At 34.3% G+C, this 20,488-nt stretch overlaps 1 protein-coding gene and 1 non-coding gene across 4 annotated transcripts in view; both read left to right on the forward strand.

Annotated features, from left to right (window-relative positions):
* Positions 1-20,488, forward strand: part of LOC126978607 (caskin-2) — a 348,934-nt gene that overhangs the window by 154,724 nt on the left and 173,722 nt on the right. The gene's annotated exons all lie outside the window — the stretch shown is intronic.
* Positions 5,794-5,873, forward strand: Trnal-uag (transfer RNA leucine (anticodon UAG)). The gene has a single exon. It is a non-coding gene; the product is annotated as a tRNA-Leu (tRNA).

Here is a 20,488-nt window from a genome sequence, read left to right on the forward strand (position 1 = left end):
GCCGGATTCACACGTTTTTACTGCACGGCAAATATTTACAATCTAATTGGCAATTTGGCTAAAGTCGCAAATCCAAAGAATAATGCCTAACATCACTGTCTAATGTGAACGAACTCAATAGCGGGTTTTTGTCGTGATTCTTAGAAATATATTTTATTTTAAAATTGAAACGTAATGTATTAAGTGAAAGTTAGACGTTTGTGAGTGTCTACCAATAGTTGTAAGTAACCCTCGTAGTACCCACCTAGGATAGGTCAGCAATTTTTTTTAATATACTCACTTTGCAAATAATACACTACATACTGCTGTAGTTAATACATTTTTATAAGCTACCAACTATAGAACTTTCATCCCCCTTTTTCATCCCCACACAGTTCTAAATTTTAAAGACGCTACAATAAATATTTATTTATATCTTATCAGGTGCCTTAATACAAATTTTCATGGTGTTATCTTTGATACTGACGAACTTTCATACAAACTTCCACCCCCAATTTAAACCCCTCCAAGCCTTTTTTTATTCGCGATAATAGCTTATGTCCTTTCCCAAGCTTTTGTCTATCTCTGTACTAAATTAAATCAAGATCGATTCAGTAGTTTAGGCGTGAAAGCGTAACAAACATACTTTCATTTATAATATTATTATAAAAGTAAATGAATTATTATTATGACCCACCGCAGTCACCTCCGGGTGCTTATTTTCGGTACTTTAAGCCAAACAATTATATGAATAAAAGTTTATCTGTTAGAACAGATTTCCGTAAAGTAACGTCTTAAACAACTCAAAAATCTAACTTATCATATAATGCCAAACTTTTCAAACAACTAAATACATAAGCGTGTGAATAAAAGTATTCATTAATAATTCAATAAATATTTCCCATATCAATAAATGCCAACACGTGTAAGTTTCTATCTGTGTATGTATATACACAATGTAATATGTACATGCTTATATACAGAGGTATCGGTGGCGATAACAGTGTCTCGATTTCAATAGTATTTCCCATATCAATAAATGCCAACACATGTGAGTATATATATGTGTATGTACATACACAATGTAATATGTACTTACTTATATACAGAGGTCTCGGTGGCGATAACAGTGCCACTAGTTGAAATGTTTTTCCCCGATCTCAATAAATGCCCAAGAAGTTTCCACTTCAAAAACCGTATCGTTATTAAAACCTTTTACCAACCTCTGAGCCACTTCAGCCAAATATATTTCACATAATCTTTGTTCTTGCAAATTGCGATCTCGGGGCGGTGCATTAAGTTGGTCTAAGCATTCTCAGCGGGAGGTGCAGCAATTCTTTACGGCATCCAAAACAAATGACCCACAAAAATTCGCCCCCGCTGCCACGACTAATTCTTGCCCCTTGAGTTGATAAGATATATTTGTTTTTGACATTCTTTGTGATTAAAACTCCTTTTTCTGGCACATGTGGTTTTAATTACTGCAGATTCTTTTTTACATATTTTTTTCTTCAAACCGTTTATATATGTACATAGTAATTGTTCGCAGTGATTGCAGAAATAAATTTTTCTTCTATCAAGTACTATTTAACGACACATTATGTGTTTATTCAGCTTCCGACGAATTGACTCATCTATTAACACAACTGCAAAATAGTCGAAGTTATCGATTTGAATTTATAAGTGATAATGACAAATTCTTTGTACATGACTGTTTGCTGCCAAATTAAAATAAAAATAATTTGTAATCTTATATATAAAATTGTCGTGTCACAATGTTAGTTACCTTACTCCTCCGAAACGGCTTTACTGATTTTTACCAAATTTAATATGCATATTAAGTTTGTCTGAGAATCGGATACTATCTATTTTTCATACCCCTAAGTGATAAGGGTTGTTCACCCTTAACATTTTTTTTAATTTTTGGTAATTTTTTTTTATTTATTTTTTATTCTGATTCAGCATTAAAAAATAACAAAACTTAAAATTTTTACCCTTTTTTGATCAACACCTATTTTTGTATCGCGATTTTTATATTACTTTATATGGCAATACAACGTTTGCTGGGTCAGCTAGTTAATATATAACATACGTTTAGAGGCCAATAATCAACGGTAAAGTAAATGATTAAAAAAGACTTCTGTATTTTGACATTTGGCAATCCAGTTAAAACCGTATCTGAGTCAAAACCATCAAATGAAATGCTTCTTTCAATGGAATCAGTTTTGATGATGTTGCATGTTTATGGTATCGTAAATCAGTAGACACGTGTGATTTATTGTTATAGGACACAAGGGCTACAAATTATGTTCGACATGACCCTTTGTCTGTTCACCCGGTTTTCTGTTAATCTCCCGAACGAATATCTCGGCTCCTTTACTGTTTATTGTTAATGAAATGGTTTTTTACGATGAGGTCGGGTTGCTGAAGTGAAGTATGAAGGTCTAATTTTAATCTAGCTTCATGTTACTTGAGTTTTATAAGTATTTTACTCACAGCTCTATTCTTTTATTTTTCGGATTTGCAAAAGTTTGAACTTCAAAACTTGTTTGTTTATATTAGTACAATAGGTACTATTTTGTTTTCAATTACTTCCTAAACCTCTGTCTTCAAGTAACATACTTTACAATTTCTCTACACACTAAATTATTTTAATGATAAAGTAATTTGCTATTGAAATTGTAAGAGATGTGCTATGCCTAATAATTGTCATGAAACTTTTTTTATTTTAAATAAAAATAACGATAGAACAAAATAAAAAGAAATAACAAGAATAGCTCATCAGCTAGATCATTTTTAATGCTTTTCAAGTTCACAAATCAGTTTGTGATTACGAAGATACTCTGGTTTTATGAATACTTCTAGAACCATCTAGACAATTGTTTTCTTTGTTCCAAATGCAATAGATGCTGCAATCTTGTCTGTTCATTAATAAACCTAAAAAGTCACGAATTTTTTTTTGGAGCACTATAATAATCACATATACTTATGCAATATTTCATGTTAACTTATAATGTCTCGGGAGTATTTTCTTTATGACTAAGAGCCAAATATACTGTTTTTAATATGAACCCCTTAATAATATTAGGCCAGGATGTTTTAGTGGGCGTTTATAATATCGCCACTTTCACACAGAAGTGTATGACAATCGAGTGGGCACAAACGATATAATTGCCCGTGGGAAGGTGGCTGTAATTGATGCAATGATTCATGATGCTGTAGAACTTAATGATGGGTATTTTATCAAGTACGTTTGTTAAATATAAATAGATTGCAATGCGATAGACTGCGCTCGATTTTATATATATCATTTAATTTATTGTTAAGTTATTTCTGTGAAGATCTATCTACTTTTGCCACTATCCTCTCAACAACTGTTGAAACGGTATATTGTAACTAGTATGAATTTAAGCCCTTTAATTCTTTCTTTTGACAATGTAAGCCTCTTTGGTAAATTGGTGCTTCCTCGGTCTGATTGTGTGTGCTATGTTAGTCAACTTTTCTTCAAGATCTATATGATTTACTTTTTTCAATCGACTTAACTATCGAAACATTTCCTTTTCAATAACAATTTAACTGTGATAATAATTAAAGATGTATATAGATAAAATACCTATAAAAATAGTGGCAGACGCAGAGTTAGTAGACCCTCCACAAGATGGACCGATGATCTGGTCAAGATCGCCGGAATAGGTTGGCTTAGGACAGCGGAGAGCCGAGCGTTGCGGAGATCTTTGGGGGAGGCCTTTGACCGGTAGTGGATGTCCTGGCTGAAATGATGATAATGATTAGATTTACAGTATTTTACTTAAGACATGAGCGTGTTAACACGATATATCATTTATTTTGTTTTACTGTTTGTTCGTTTATAGGAAATAATGTCCAAAACAGCTGGACTTATTTTACAGATAAGAAGTGCCAGATTGCTAAGTTAACGTAAATTTATGGGGAAAGTTGTAGAAAACCGCTCTTACCAAAATATTAATGACTTTCTAAATAAGTTTCTAGTAGGTATATGTATATCCTTACAAAACATAGTGGGCGCCAGCTTGGGCGTCGCTAACACTGCTATTATCCGACATAATTCCATGATTGCATGTCCGTGCGGGCACGGCGAGCAAGAGCGGTCATTACACGTCGGTGTGAATGAGGCGAGGCACTCAATTGGTACTCTTTACATGCGTGAAAGATGATTTAGTTAGCGCTTACAATAGTGTTGTAATAAATCGAAGGTAATCGATTTTTATATTCATACGAGAACAGAATCTTCTTGCAGATTTAGTTTCACAAGCTTGTTGGCCGTGTATATGTATAGGCACAAAAAGAAAACCTGACTTAAAATATTTATTTTAAGAAAGGTTACTTATACGTTCGCATCTGGCAAAGATATTGAGCTGAATTAAATTTTATTCTCCAACTCTTTGAGTTGTGTTCTTACAAAATTTATCAAAGGACTACCGCACTTGAATTGAATACTCCTCCAATGGCGACCACGTGTCGGAAGACGCAGTGTTGGTAGGCCCCCATAAGATGGACCGATGATCTGATCAAGATCGCTGGAATACGTTGGATGAGGGTAGCGCCAACCTTTGGTTCGTGGTCATTATCAGCTAAGGATGCATGATCTGCGTCTATCGCTGCCTGTTCATTGCATCTCTATTAAATAAGAAGAACTTAGTGGAGTTTTGGGTCTTTCATTTGATCGCTTCATCTGATAGGGGACCATTTGCGGGCTCGTTTACCTTCAGTGTTCCCAACTGCGACAATCTAATCAAAGCTCTCATCTCCCTTCCTATTGTTTTAACTATATGACTGAAATAGGTCAGATTTCTCTCTGCTGAGGATACGAAGCTGCGAAAGAATCGATACGTTGGTGCGCTTGACTGTTCCGGGTATCCGTAACATGTATACATCCAGATGGATTGTGACAGCTGCTGTGAACACGTCGAAAAAAATACAGTTTGCCTCTGTTTCAGCAACTCACCCATACTATAACAAAGCGATATACTTATCGCGCGTATAAGCCGTAGATTGTCCTGCACCCTAAATTATGAATTATCCAGTTGTCATACGTTTCCTAACAGCGAAAGACTAGTCTAGATACTAGACGTATAAATTGTATAAGTGTATACAACAGGCGTTTTATAATTAAGGATTAGTACTTATAAATGTACAAAATTCTCGTGTCCCGGTGTTTGTTACCAAACTCCTACGAAACGGCTAAACCAATTTGTTAGAAATTTATACAATCAGGTAGGTCTGAGAATCGGCCAACATATATTTTTCATTCCCCTAAATAATGAGGAAGAACCACCACTAAATATATTTTATTTTTTTTTATTTTTATTTTATTGTGGTTCAGAGTTAAAAAAACATATTACTTCAAATTTTCACATTTCTTCAATCAACCCCTGTTTTTTAAGCACCATTTTTATTTTATTCTGTTCCATCCACAGAAACATGATAGAATGCAAAATGGCAATCGAATATATAATGATTATTGTAGTTCCATAAATTTTATGTAAGATATCATCATCTATTTTTATACCCCAAAAATTTTAATTATTTAATTTTTTATTTATTATTTATGGCAATACAACGTTTTTGCAATATAAAGACCTGATTTAAAACTTATACATACCTAGCTGACTCAGCAGGTCAATATTTTATATTAATATATTTGGTAAATATTGCTCTGGTTACAAAGGCGTAAGTGAAGATGAGCTATACACAAGTTGACTCTGCGTAGTATCCAATTTTACAGTGCAGAAAGACTAGGTCGTTACAACATTAATTTCAGATCATATTCATGTAGGCAGCGTGGCCGAGTGGTCTAAGGCGCTGGTTTTAGGCACCAGTCCGAAAGGGCGTGGGTTCGAATCCCACCGCTGTCAAACTTTTTTATTTTTTTAATTATTTATTATGTAAATATTTAATATATTTTATTTTGTTTCAGGTAACTATTTCAACATTATTTAAGGATTTTATTTCAACTTGTAAGTATGCACATTAACAGTTTACCGGGGTTTTCTGTGTTTACAACTTAGATGGTACCTAAACAAAAACAAACTTCTTCCAGGAAATACGTGCTTTAAGTCCTTACAAATTATGAAATATATTTTTTTTCATATAGAATTAATTAAATTTGCGATTTCTATTGCAATGTTTTCTGCTTGCGTTAAAACGCCATAATCACGTACGTACATTTGTACGAAAAATATAACGGGTTGGCCGCTCTTAAGGCTTAGCCATGTGTATCTTTTTTCCTTAAATTAATAAAGTTTTAGGGATTTGAACCGACAGCGAGACAGGGATGCCAGATGCGTGAGACTACATGTGAATGTCAGCGAATCATATGTGGCCGCCATTTCAGATTCTTTTCTCTATTGGCACAAGTTAAATAGGCATTTTTCCGCCGATTAATTTAGTAAGCACAATTTCTATTTCAGTTATCGCCGTAGCTGTAATAGTTACATTACTGCGTGAAATTACTGAGCTACTGAAACTTAACACCTTATGTAAACACGCCCTTACTTTTGGGTTTTGCAGCTATTTTGTAATCAACAGTGTTATAAACTTATAAAAAATTTACTTATGTGCTTTATGATACTAATTTAGGAGGCATGTTCAAAGAATCCTCCCACCGCTGAAATAATCTTTAACTAAGACAATTGTCTATTACTATACTATTTTCGCTTTATAGAAACTATTTATATAATTGTATTGTATCTTAGTATTACTTCTTATGATGCACAATAATATTCAAAAATTATGTATACGCATGTTATCCTTGCATGTGGTCGTTGCCTGTAAGTGCAATAACACTTAGATATAGACTTATTTACCTATAGAACGACATTGCTTACTTAGAATAATATTTATTGTAATTACTTAGTGATTATTGTGTTGGCGATGCTAATAAATAAATAAATACTATTTTATACTGAAGGTCCCTTAGATCTCCATTTATTTATATTCTGTTTGAACACTCGATTAGTTTTCAATAAACAGTCGTAGTTACTTCCGCACTAAACAACAGAATCATTAAAATATAGTTAACACGTCGTGTTTCAATTCGTCACAAGAACGTACAATGTAGTAGTAACAAATAATTTGTATGTGGAGCGAGATGCGAGCGATGGATTCGTATTACGCCAACTTAAACTCGGAAAATGCATCGCATTATGTCTGTGACACACGGTCATCGGAGACGCCGAGCAGTAAATTAACTATTATTTTTTATCATCAATAATAATAATATAATTAATAGTATTCATTATTTTTGACCTTTTTTCATATATTTTTTGAAAGGGATATAATAAAGTCAACATTTGTAAACCTCGATAATGTCTAAGAATATGTACAATTTAATAGTACAATTTAAATGTTGTAAGCCTTGAGATGAGACGGGCGTCTCATGCCAGAATTTGGCGAGTCAAAATCTCCTAAGGATGCCTCGTGTAGTGGCGAAACACGTGTCGAATTGATTGAAGACGAATCTTAGCGGAATTTACACTCAAAAAGGCTCACAACATTTGAATAATGATGGATTTCCGAAAAATCACGCCTAACTCTAAATTATAATAGTACAATGTCAAGGACTGTATATGAAAATATTTTCCTTGATTTGATTTTGGAAGCATGCAATCCATTTCGTATTCCAATACGTAGTCATTTATTCTTAAGCATTAAATATAATTTCGGTGTAAACTGAGAAGTGGCCCTTATAAGTGCGAGGAAATCTCTCAAAATTGGCTTAAATTACTAATAGCCTTAAAACCTGTCTTATTAATAAACGCAATACTAATACTTAGAGTTTATAATGATTTCTTCCTGCCGTTTGTTACTGTCATGTCAAAGGTAAGAAAATGTAAACACACAGTATATTCTTGTTTAGTTGTTCATAAATCGTAGTTTTATTGAATCGTTTACAAACAGTAATCCATTATAGTCGAATCTTAAATTAGTTGAAATATGACGGTATATCATTATAGGTCACGCTTACTGACCTTAGACTAAAAATATACAATATAAAACTGAAATATACATTTAAACTTGAAATTGATTTGATAATTACTATTACTAGTGCCTATTGCAAAGATGATAGTAAAGTCCAAGTTTTAAACATGGCTGTCCAAGCATGCCCGCAGTGTGTATCGGTATACAGATGGCGAGTGAGCGCAACTCATTACAATTGCTCTATATATAGCGCGTTGTTCGTCTGTCAGTCACGTTCATAGCCCATTAATACTTGTAACGGAGAAGCGAGAATGCCCCCGCCCGCGCCAACCCAAAACTGTTTACATTTTACTTGCGTTTAGCGAACACTTCTCTGTGATTATTTATATCTGTTTACAAATATACTAAGACTTACTAATCGCAGTAGAAAATCTAGCTACTGGAATTTTATATTAGGGAAAGAGTAACTAAACCACACTGAACTGAAGGCAACGTTTTGTTACCAGTGGGAGGCTTCTTTGCAGAAGTTGCTGGCTGCACAATACAGTTAATAGAACAGTAGCGTAACTCAGCGGTCCACTTGAAATTTATACCTACCTACGTTTGAGTGGAGCGCTAGGGTTGGTACATACAAAAATAACGACGTGGACGGCTCAGTGCAGCTAATTAACTCGGACAGCGCCCATTCTCGGCTGCGAACAGCGTGGCACTCAATAGTCTTGTATTCCCAAGATTGCTTAGAGGCCATGTAAGTCGTGTGTATGTGTGCGTGCGTCGATTCGGGCGCTCTTGTAAGAAGTTAAAGTATTGTTCTATTACTGTGTTGTGTTGCCGGGCTTATAAGACTTAAAATATTATGTCTCTAAGTAAGGAAGTGACTTGTCGATTACGGGTTTTTCAAGAACCCTGAGCGCCACTGTATTGTAATGGTCATATCACTTGCTATCAGGTGAATGTCTTCCTCATTTTGTCACCTTTTGCAAAGCAAATTTTCTGATGCAGATTGTATGGAAGCGTTGCAGTGGACTGTTTACATTATGGTAAAGAGATACTAAGGCCATGTGAAGAATTCACTAAGATTAGCAGGGCAATGGGTTGATCCCATTGAAATAATCTAGATAAGTATATCAAAACTGTAACAAATGGAAATTTCTACTTCAGCTACGATAAATATTGATGATTCAGAGATGCCAAAACTACCTACAAGGGGATCAATATAAATTACTTCTAGGCAGAATTGGGTGCAATGATTGTATCGAGGTAAACCTGAAGAAAATTTGGAAATCAAAAAGATAAAACATAGAATATAGAAGTAAAAATATCTATCAGAACAGAAGTGACAGAACGACATAAAGAGATTGTTGAGAAATCCAACACAGAAAATAAGGGAGTGAGATTGAAACGTGCAATTCTTATACTTTTGCACGGAATGAAACTGATCATCCATCGGCATTTTACCGCCAGCATTTTAATACACAATATATTAATTGGTACTCCATTAAGACAGAGTGCTTATTAGGGGAGCTATTACGCAAATTGATCAACCCCTATCAATTGGGCGGTAAAATATGTTAATAATTGGCGAAAATACGCGGCATCGACGGTCGTGTACTGTGACCATGATTTGTTTCATATTCCTCTCTTATGTCAGTTCATTTAATGTATGCTTTTTCACTTGCTTTACATTTGTAAATGGTATGTGGCCGACCATGTTTCACGTATGACTGACAAACGGTGGAGATAAGAAATAACCAGCTGAAAGAATTGTTGGAAAGCAGAAAGAGCAAAACGAAGATATGGCATAGTACCCATTAAGGTGTCCATATCATAGATAGTAATTAGATACAAAAAGGAATTATTAACCAAAAATTATGTCTCAAGGTGACGAGCGCAATTGAAGTTCCGCTCTGATTTTTTGGGTTTTTCAAGAATCCTGAGCGGCACGGCATTGAAATGCGCAGGACGTATCAATTATTAGCATCAGCTAAACTACTGCTTATCTCGCCCCTTATAGTCATTAAAAATATGTTTCAATAAACATATTAATAATCACAATATTGTAAACAAACCTGGGCAATTTTTTAAAACTTTTCATCTTATATTTTTCCTTACAATCATTTATGCTTTAATACAATTATCATGCCCATTGTAATAGTAAACTTAAGTAAAATGATATGAAGGAAGCATGTTCTATTTAAATCTACCTACGACTAAACTCAGGCCACACACGTCGTTAGTTGTAGACGCGAATTAACTGACCAGAACTAAATCACACCTGCGGTCTGTAAGTTTTCTCTCTAAGTCAAGCAAATGGAACATGTCATCTCTACTGTTTGTGATTTATTGGATCCATGTTAGATGCATTTGTAACGTGGTGTCTGAACACTAAGGTTTCTAACCAGTGTGTGTTGCCAGTTTTGACATACGGAACGCAGACGTGATCGCTAACTATGGGCCTTATGAAGAAGCTCATGGTCGCTCAGAGATATACAGTGGGAAGGGCATATAGCTCTACTTACGTGAAGACGCAGTTTTGGTAGGCCCCCTACAAGATAGACCGACGATCTGGTCAAGATCTCCAGAATAGGATGAGGGCAGCGCAGGACCGATCGTCGTGGAGACCGATTGTCTTTGGGAGGACCTTTGTCCAGCAGTGTACTTCTTCCGACCGAAATGGTGACCTTAATCATAGTTCTCGGAACAGTATTCCGTTACAGTTACAGTTACAATACCTGCAAAACTTTACTAAATGAAACTCTTTTAATTGTTAAAACCATATACATACAATATAACAGCTTAATGCGTGACAAATTTTGATTTATCAATGGGTGCATTTGCTAGTGGTTTAATATTAAAAATACTAAGGAGCTAAGCATGGGAGACTGTAAACGACTTGTCCATCAAATTTAGTTACAATAACAATAGATTCGCTTTCTTCTTCGTCGGATTACTCTTGATAGAGCCGTCGTCGTCACGTAGAACGACGAAAGATTCTACGCCAGTTATCACTGGCTGTTGCTTCTCTGGCAAATGTGTTGAGGGGAGTGTTGGTTAGGGCTTTGATCTGGTCTGTCCAGCGCATAAGGGAGCCTCCCTTGATCTACTGCCGTTTCTAAGTCTCTTTATTGCATGCTCTCCACGTCGCGCGACATGTCCGAAGTATCTGAGGATACGCGCTCTGACTATAGTGTAAGCCTTTCTTTCACCTTGAGTTCTTCAAGGATCGACACGTTTGTGCGGCGTTGTGTCCAAGATACTCGTAGCATTCATCTCCAACACCACATTTCTAGTGCGTCAATCCTTTGTCTCTCTCGTTCTTTGACTGTCCATTTTTCAGCACCATATAGTAGTATGGGAAACACTAGAGATCTCATTAAACAAATAGATTCGCCTACCTTTTCTATATCTCTGTTCTTCCCGTTCTCAAGCTTAGTTTGCCTATGCGCTAGTATATTTCAATTCGATGGATTAAACCATTCTGTTTGTTCAATGAAGTCTCCCTAACAGTATAGTTGGTTGGTTCACGAAATACACTGTAGTTATTGCCCTTAATAAAAACCCCAAATAACTTAATTGATAGTCATCCTGTAACCGTATCAGGGGAAGCCACGCTAATTACTCTGAAGCGCGGTGCTGTCTCGTATTACTTCGTAGTAGTGGATTTTAGAAACAGCACGCCCTGGCTACTGTAGTGAAGGATGTTACGATCTAACTAAACAATTACTTTCCGCTTTTACGTAATTGTTTTGTGTACGATTCGTTGAAATTTCACAGTATTACATAAGATGACCCGTTTTTATATACAATATCTATTTCTGTCGCAAATAGCGATGTACTACCCGGTTACCTTAAACGGGATCTGACGTCTGTCGACGACGTCACATCGTCGCTTTGTTACGGTGTGCAAAACAAGCATCGATAGGATATTAATATTAATAAATAAACTACAACTTCAGCATGTTATAGATTCATTTAAAGATGTTGCGTTGTGATGGTGATTATTTTTATTATTATAATGACGAGAAAACAATAAAAACATCTTGATCAAGTAAAAAAATATTTTTACGTGAGTATTACTATAGCGACATAGAACAACAGAAACTACAGAACTATTAACAACAAAATTCAGAACGTAACAATGTAAATTTGACATGTGCCTAACGGTAATGGACCTGCAAACCGTACTGACACAACAGGACAAGCGTGAGGGGGCGTCACATTCCAGCGAGGTACAGATATATTTTTGCCGTGTAGTAGAACATTGCTGTGTTCTGGTTCGAACCGTGGCAATGAGTAAAAAAAGACAGTTGTAGCAGAAGGGTTATTTCAAGCTAAAAACATACTCCCAACTATGGACCGGCGTCTCTTGACCGCTGGAACGGAACGGACTTCATTGGACTCAGAGGTGGTTACACCTCACCATTACCCATCACGAGAGCCGTTTGCCTGTTCTTATTTTAAAAAAGATTTAGTAACACATTTTCAAGTAATAGGTAGATTCATCATGATCATCAGCCGGAAGACGTCCACTGCTGGACAAAGGCCACAGCGATCGGTCCTGCGTTGCCCTCATCCAACGTATTCCGATGATTAACACGTGGGGTACATGAAATGCCCGCTTATAATATTCATTTAATAATTTTATGTGGAAATACAGTTCCAATGACTCGCGTTTACATCGTTTAAGAAGTAACTTATTATATCAATGAATATACTCTATTTATACAGTTCTGATAAATATTTTAATATTAAAATATAAGAAACAATTTTAGGAGTGCTATACCCAAGTATAGTCAATAACTTAGACACAGTCAAATATTGATGTACGAACAAAGAGAAACGAATTTTAATTTACGAGGCGTCTGTTCTGTCTAGACTGAAAATAATTTCTAGAAACCTCTCGAATTAATATTACAGCGATCATACTCTTCGATAGCATTTCATATATTTGAATAACTTTTGTATCAATCTTGCACACTGATATCTCTCTAAGCTCGTAAATTGTTAATATATTCGCGTGATTATTAATTAATATAACATATTGACGACCCATATAGCCAAATGGTTAGTGACCCTGACTACTAAGCTAGAGGTCCCAGGTTCGAATCCCGGTAGGTACAATCATTTATATGATGAATATGGATGTTTGTTTCCGAGTCATGTATGTTTAAGTAAGTATATTATATTATATATAGCGTTGTTTTGTATCCAAAGTACAGGCCATGCCTAGTTTGGGGCAAGATAATTTGTGTAAAAGTGTGTCAATTTTATTATTATTTATCTACGGTTTTATTGCATAAGTAATGCGTATGATATACGTCATTACCATGCGAATTCTATATTTTTCATTGAGTAGATTAAAATCTTAATATATATATAAATTACGTGTCACGTTGTTTGTCCGTGATGGACTCCTAAACTAATGAACGGATTTAAATGGCGATTACTTCATGGAGTACAGTTTAGTCCAACTTGAAGGATAGGATAGTTTTTATTTCGATTTGGGACCCATAATTATTTTTATTTTCAATATTTATTTTGTAAGTACATATTTTGCATGAGAAAATTTATTGACGCCCGGTTCTGCCGTGAAAGAATTCCATTATACCTTACAACAGGGAGCATATTGTACGAAATAATTCTTGATGTTATGAAATATTATTGACAATTCATAAAAAACAGTATTTTTTTTATTATGTACAGAACAACGTCTGTCGAGTCAGATAGTAGAAATATATTTATTTACCATAGGGAGTGACAATAACATAACATATTACAACACAACACGTTAAGAAGCTACATAGGTTCGTAAAGGGGTTATGAAATTGAGAGTAGACTAACTCCCAGCCCATTACTATTATTGTTACGATATTGTCACTCCTTTTTAAAAGTAATATATTTCTATCCTATTTAATGAAAAATATAGTATTTGTAGGGTTCCAATATATTATACACAATCAAATTAGAACAATTTGATCCCCAACTAAACCAATTAATTCAATAAATAAATAAATAAATAAATATTGACACAATTTTATACAAATTATCTTGCTCCAAACTCGGCACAGCCTGTACTATGGGTTCAAGACAACGAAATATTGAATACAATATACTTACTTAAACTTATTTCGGTCAACGGATCAGCCTTGCTATCCAACGCGGTAATGCTGCCAGTATTGTTGGTACGCTTCCACGTAATGATAGTTTTAATTTTATGTAGTCGTAGTATTGTAAATATAGTTATAAGATTTGTTTTGTTTGAATAATAAAATATACTTACTTAAACATACATAAATACTCATAAACATCCATGACTCAGAAACAAACATCCATATTCATAATATAAATGATTGCACCTACCGGGATTCGAACCCGGGACCTCTAGCTTAGTAGTCAGAGTCACTTACCATTCAGCTATATGGGTCGTCAAATTATACCATATTATTATTGTAATTTATTATCATAAATAATGGAATGTTTTGAGTGGTACAATTTAATTTGGAAACACGTGTAAAGAGGAGCGGAATATGTCGATAATAATTATCTTTTTGATATGATATCATACACACAACTCAACTAAGATAATAACCTATATGGGACAGACATACTGGCGACAAACATATTGTTTTCTTATTTTGTAATAATTGTAATCGGATATCATGATTTAAGAAAATTTATTGAAGTAGGCGTTAATTTGCGGAAATCCGTAATTATCCAAATGTTCTGAGTTTTCCTTAGTGTTAATTCCGCCAATGATTGTCTTAAAACAGTCTCGTTTCAGAGTTTGGTGAGTCAACATGCCCCGAGGATGCCTCGGGTAGAGGCGAAACACGTGTCAAATTGTTTTAAGACAAATTTTGACGGAATTAACACTAAGGAAAACTCAAAACATTTGAACTATCATGATTTATTTGCTTAGTTGCGTGTTTATGTATAACTTTTTAAAGTGATAACTTCTTATGGGAGGGTAATCAGCTTCGTAACGTAACACGTTACGGCATCAGTCTGTCTGGCTTCTCGGTGAAGCCATTTCTGAGATAATTGCGCACAATTCAATTTCAAAATATCTTTACTAATACAATCAACCACCTATTTGCTCTTAATAGTTATTTTAATTATAATAACATTAGAAATAAGGGATTGCTTGTAACTTATTCTAGTAGGCTTCATTAAAGATACATAATAGCTTTAAGGGTAAATGGTTACACTTTTATCATAAAGTCCCAGCCACTGTTCGGGCATTATCTATAAACAAATTTCAATCTTTTATTAAAAAATGGCTTTGTCGTAGACCCTACTACTCCGAATTCCACAACTGTTTATGTAAGTGATCGGACGACCTGGGACAAGATTATGATTATTTTATAGTAATAGCAATGACAGTACAATATTGTATATTTTATTAAAAAGAGAGCAAAAAAACGAATGCTGGGAGAGTTTCTTGAACCGTTTATTCTGTTTCAGAGCGCCATATGTTTCCGAAGCGGTAGTAGTATCTAGTATATTAGAAATGCGTCAAAAAGAATTCTAAAGGAATCAATTTTGAGAAAATAAATGCCTTAATACCTTTCAAAATAAGTTATATACAATACTGTAGGTAGATCCTAGTAATACATTATCGTGATTTAGGTATTGTTTTGTGAGTACTTGGGCCTATTAAAACACATAAGATACATTCAGTACAGAGGAGAAAAACGTTGTTTATATATAATTTTGAGGTAGGTGTTGTTGATTTAGGAAGGTTTTGCCGATGTCAGCCTTACACACAACATTACATTTAATATCACTGACAATTTTTCTATTTAACTTGAACTGTGCACAAACAAACAGAAAACATCTGTAAAAAGTATGTATTTTATTATTATTCACTGTGTACACATTGTTATTTTGTTGTCAGTCGTTTGAACCATATAAATGACGCTAAGAGAAGGTTTCGCCCCTATGAGAATTCTCTTTCCGAGAGTGGGGAGATTGTAGTATTCATCATATTTCAAATTAACTATAATAAATACTAAATGTATCTTCATAATATCATATTGACCTGCAATGTCACCAAAATAAGTTTTTATTCAAAATAGGATATGATATAACTTATTGACATTCAAAAACTATCACCTATTCGAAAAAGTATGCATCAGACCCGAGAAGAACGGCCGCAAGAAACACAGCGGGCTTCCTATTTCATAAAAATTTGGTTACAATGTATAAGTAATTACTGTTATAGTAATCTTTACCACACAAACGTTTTTAACAATTCTTTTGAATTTCGTAATATATTTGTTTTAAACATTTTATGGGATCTTGATGTAAAAGCTTATAAATCGCTCCACAAAAGACTTACAAACTCGCTCTTTTTATGTAAAGGCCAAGGAGCTAAGTTGTGAAACTTACATACCAATTTCCATCCAGCCTGTTGTATGTAATGAAACTGTAAATTACTGGGAAGTAAAGCTAAGCTCCCCATGAAGAACCATCTAGCAACACAGTTGCAATATAATCACAGTATGCATTCAATAACATCCACCATTATTAATTATTAACAACCCATTTGCGAGTATTGTAAGCTATTACGATGGCCAGCTGTATAATAGAGTTAGTCTTTGGAAATGTAAACAAAGTTGGTCAATGTTTGTTTACCAAACCTCGCAAACGTTGGAACAAACTACACACGGCTACAAATTATCAAGGTTTAATTTACAATAACCGTTCGTATTCCATATTGTGTTTGGGACTACTTTTGTGTGACTGCTCGGTCAATTCTAATTTAAACGTTTGTTTAATCTGTTTTATAGTCAAGTTTTGTTGACACACTATGCACTGCAACTTTAATTGTGATCATTTCACTGTAGTTATTTAACGTTTTCGTCTAAATTAATAAAACCAGCAGTTCTATTAAGAAACATGTGCGTCTGGAGACGCCTGGCAGAAGGGATAACTTAAACTTATCTAAGTTGAACTATTGTTTAATAATAATATTGTTTAACTTGAGATAAGCTAAGGTTATTACTTAAAAATATCTATCAATATGATAATGTACAGAAAGATTATTTATCAATAAAATATTTTATTGTTTATAAAATATTTTTTATTCTTAGTTAAAATTCTTGAATGTGTGCGTTAGAATTTTGTGTATGTATATTATTAGTATCATTTTTTAATCCTATAAAAGAAACGATTGGTTAGAGTGAGAGAGGAAGAGCGTGATAAAGGAAAGGGAAGCCAGACAGACTGGCGCCGTAACGCGTTACGTTACGAAGCAGTTTTCCCTCCCAGAAGAAGTCACTCGTCGGTCGGTTGTTGTTTTTTTTTTCAAATCACAGGTTTTATTAAAAAAATATAAATCTGGCAGGCAGAAGACAAATTTAAAATATATATAAGGTATGTAAATTAGTGGAGGATTCAACCATAAATAGATCAATTCGCCTTCCAATAGCATTAATTTAGTTTTTATTTATTAATAGGCTACCTACGTAATATTGCTACATTTTCTAAAAGGGGGGGGGGGGGGTAAGTACCTTGCTACGCCCTTGAATTGCACCCTTGTTATGTGAAAAACAACTGTGAGGCTTGTCTTTGTTGGCGTGGAATTCGGTAACGGCAAGTTCTTAAAAAAAATCTTTAAAATATAGCCTATTTCAATCGCCACATCAAATTTCAACAAAATTAGTTTTATAGTTAGCCATCATCGAGTATCAGACAGACAGTGTTACTTTAATGCTTATAAAAAACGATATAGGCAATATTACTTGTTCTGCTTGTAGTGGTATTCGAAAAATCCTTCACTCTATACTACATTGTATTAACGCATAAAAGTATTACTTATAGAGATGTCAGTGGTTATCATCACTTTGATTTATGTAACTTCAATAGACAATAGACGAGGACTTAATTTGGTTATCAGAAGGAGAATTGATGTTAGGGTAGAAAGAAATAAGTTTTCTGTCACAACTAGATGTTTCATTGAGATAATTATTGTTAATAATATGCCTACGAGTAAGACGTTTTAAAAAAATATGATTGACGATACAAAATTTCTTATGACAACATTAGTAGATAGCTTCAACCAAACAATAGAATATAAACAGGTTACTTCCCCATTGACTTTACTAGCATAAGGATCAATTTAACCAATGGTATAAATATACGAGAATAATTATTCTAGGTTTTTTTTATGAAAATTAGGTACGAGACGAGCAGGACGTTCAGCTGATGGTAATTGTTACGCCCTGCCGATTACGATGCACTGCCGCTCAGGATTCTTGAAAAACCCAAAAATTTGTCGCCTTCAGGCATCAGATGTTAAGTCCCATTTGTCCAGTAATTTCACTAGCTATGACGCCCTTCAGACCGAAACACAGTAATGTTTACTCATTTCTGCTTCACGGCAGAAATAGGCGCCGTTGTGGTACCTACAAACTAGCCGTGATCCTGTACAAAGGAGCCTCCCACTGGTAAATGGGACATAGGGTATAAATTTATTCGCTGCCTTTACTCTCAGTATAACTCATAGTACGTTTCACCACTTTTTAAAGACGAAAAGTTACTCTCAGAATACTATTATTTGATACTTAAGTGTAAATGCAGACATTTACCCCCTGATTCATAATGGTCCGCTAACTTAAAACAGCCGCTAAGGAGTGTTTTTTCTCATTCTGACTTAGGTCAATAGAAGAAGACAGTGTGAGAATTAGCAATGCTTTAAGTAAGCAGACTATTATGAATAAGGGGGTAAAATATTGTCATTGTCTCAGTACAGTATAACTTATGAGGACATTTTGAATTTAGCTGTCACTTTGAACTTGTGTCAATGTGTCAAGTACTATTTTTACGCATAAATTATCTGTAAAGTCGCGCTGCGTGGTGTTTAAATTACGTTCAGCTTGCTTTGTGTTGTATTTGCTGTTTTCTTAAACGCTGCATAATGAATGTTTATGATTCAATGGTCGCTCTTTTTTAATGTACTCTGTGCACTCAGCTGACATAAAAATTGACGCCATTTTGGTTTTATCTGAAGAATAAGCCCGTTTTTCCTTAAGAACTGGTGTTATAAGAGTAACTCTCGTACAACTTTTGTTATTCTCAGGATAAATGGTTGGTGAAATGAAGACATGGTTATCTGAGAGTTTATAACAGCTTTAACTTAAGAATAAAAGTTATTCTTATTTGGTCAAATACGACCTAAGTAATAAGGAAAAATTGCTTCGATTAAAACTCGTGTTGATTTTGGATTCCTATTCTGTAATATAAACCTATAAACGTCAACTAGTAGATAAAACCTTTACCAGTAAAATTATTAGCTAAACAATTTGCTATGTTTATTTTTTAAGTGATAAAAAGAAAATTTTATGAACGAGATGGAGTAGGGGAGCGGGGGCTAGTTGTAACAGGGATAAGTAGTAACAAGCATTTTTTACCTAGATAATAGAAAAATATTCGTTTTATTTTCAACCTAACCCACTACGTAATACCCATTCTATAATATAAGCGAGAACAGTATCACGCTGTACGGCGCAGGTCGCGGTGTTGTGCTGGCGTTCCGATTAAGCCAGGTAATGGACTTTTTTTTGTTTATACAAAATTGATTATCGTAGATTTCAAATGGTTTAGCAGTTGTTGATTTATACATATAAATTAAGCACTTGTTAAGTTTGGTTATATTAAATCGAATTTCACACCAAGTTTGCGACTTTTTTTTAATAGAGGTTATTTCCAAAAACCTCGCAGTGTGGTAAGTTGTAACACTTTAATGGGGCCAGTTGTAACATGTTACTTATAAGTATAAATCCTGCAAGCAAACATTATTGCCTCTAGCTTGACAACAAATATTCCTAATATAGATTCATTCGATAAGTAATCTTTAGAAGTGTCAGTGAAATCATAAGTTCCATGGAAAATTGAAACACAGTAACTTAGATTTAACAAGAATTGAGGATACTTTATTTACAACAGCTTTACCTGGAAGTCAACCTGACTTTGAGCCGATTCCTGGACCTTCTGGTATTCAAAAGCACAATCATTTCTCTCCATCTAAAAGAAGAACTTATCCGAAAGCTCTACCACGAACATTTACTATCCACCCTCAACGTAAAAGAAAAAACTGTGTCCTCACAGACACGCAAGAGAAGAAAATTTTAAATTCACATACGGATTCTGAACCCGAGGAAAATGGTTTTGTTTAGCTCGTGGGGAAACTTATGAATTCAAACGAAGAGTGGATACAATGCATCATGTGCAAGATGAGGGCACATGTATTACTGTTGTTATAATAAATGGCTTTGATCCTAACGTTCGTTTATAGTTTAAGAAAGAACATGTATTTGTTAATATTTGATTACTTTTCTATCAGATTAAGAGTAAAACTTAAAAGTTTGCTATAATGTACCTTAGGTTTATAATGCTAAGAATTAATCAAAAGTCTGATTACTGAAGTAGTAAAGATTATAAATGGCTGTAAGCCTAAAATACCTTAATAATTTTAGTAAAGAAAGCACATGTTATTTGTTTGTTTTTGTATATTTTCTGTTAATTTTAAAATTTACTTAAAGGTTTA

The sequence above is a fragment of the Leptidea sinapis genome, chromosome Z (assembly GCF_905404315.1).
Source record: "Leptidea sinapis chromosome Z, ilLepSina1.1, whole genome shotgun sequence".
NCBI lineage: Eukaryota > Metazoa > Arthropoda > Insecta > Lepidoptera > Pieridae > Leptidea > Leptidea sinapis.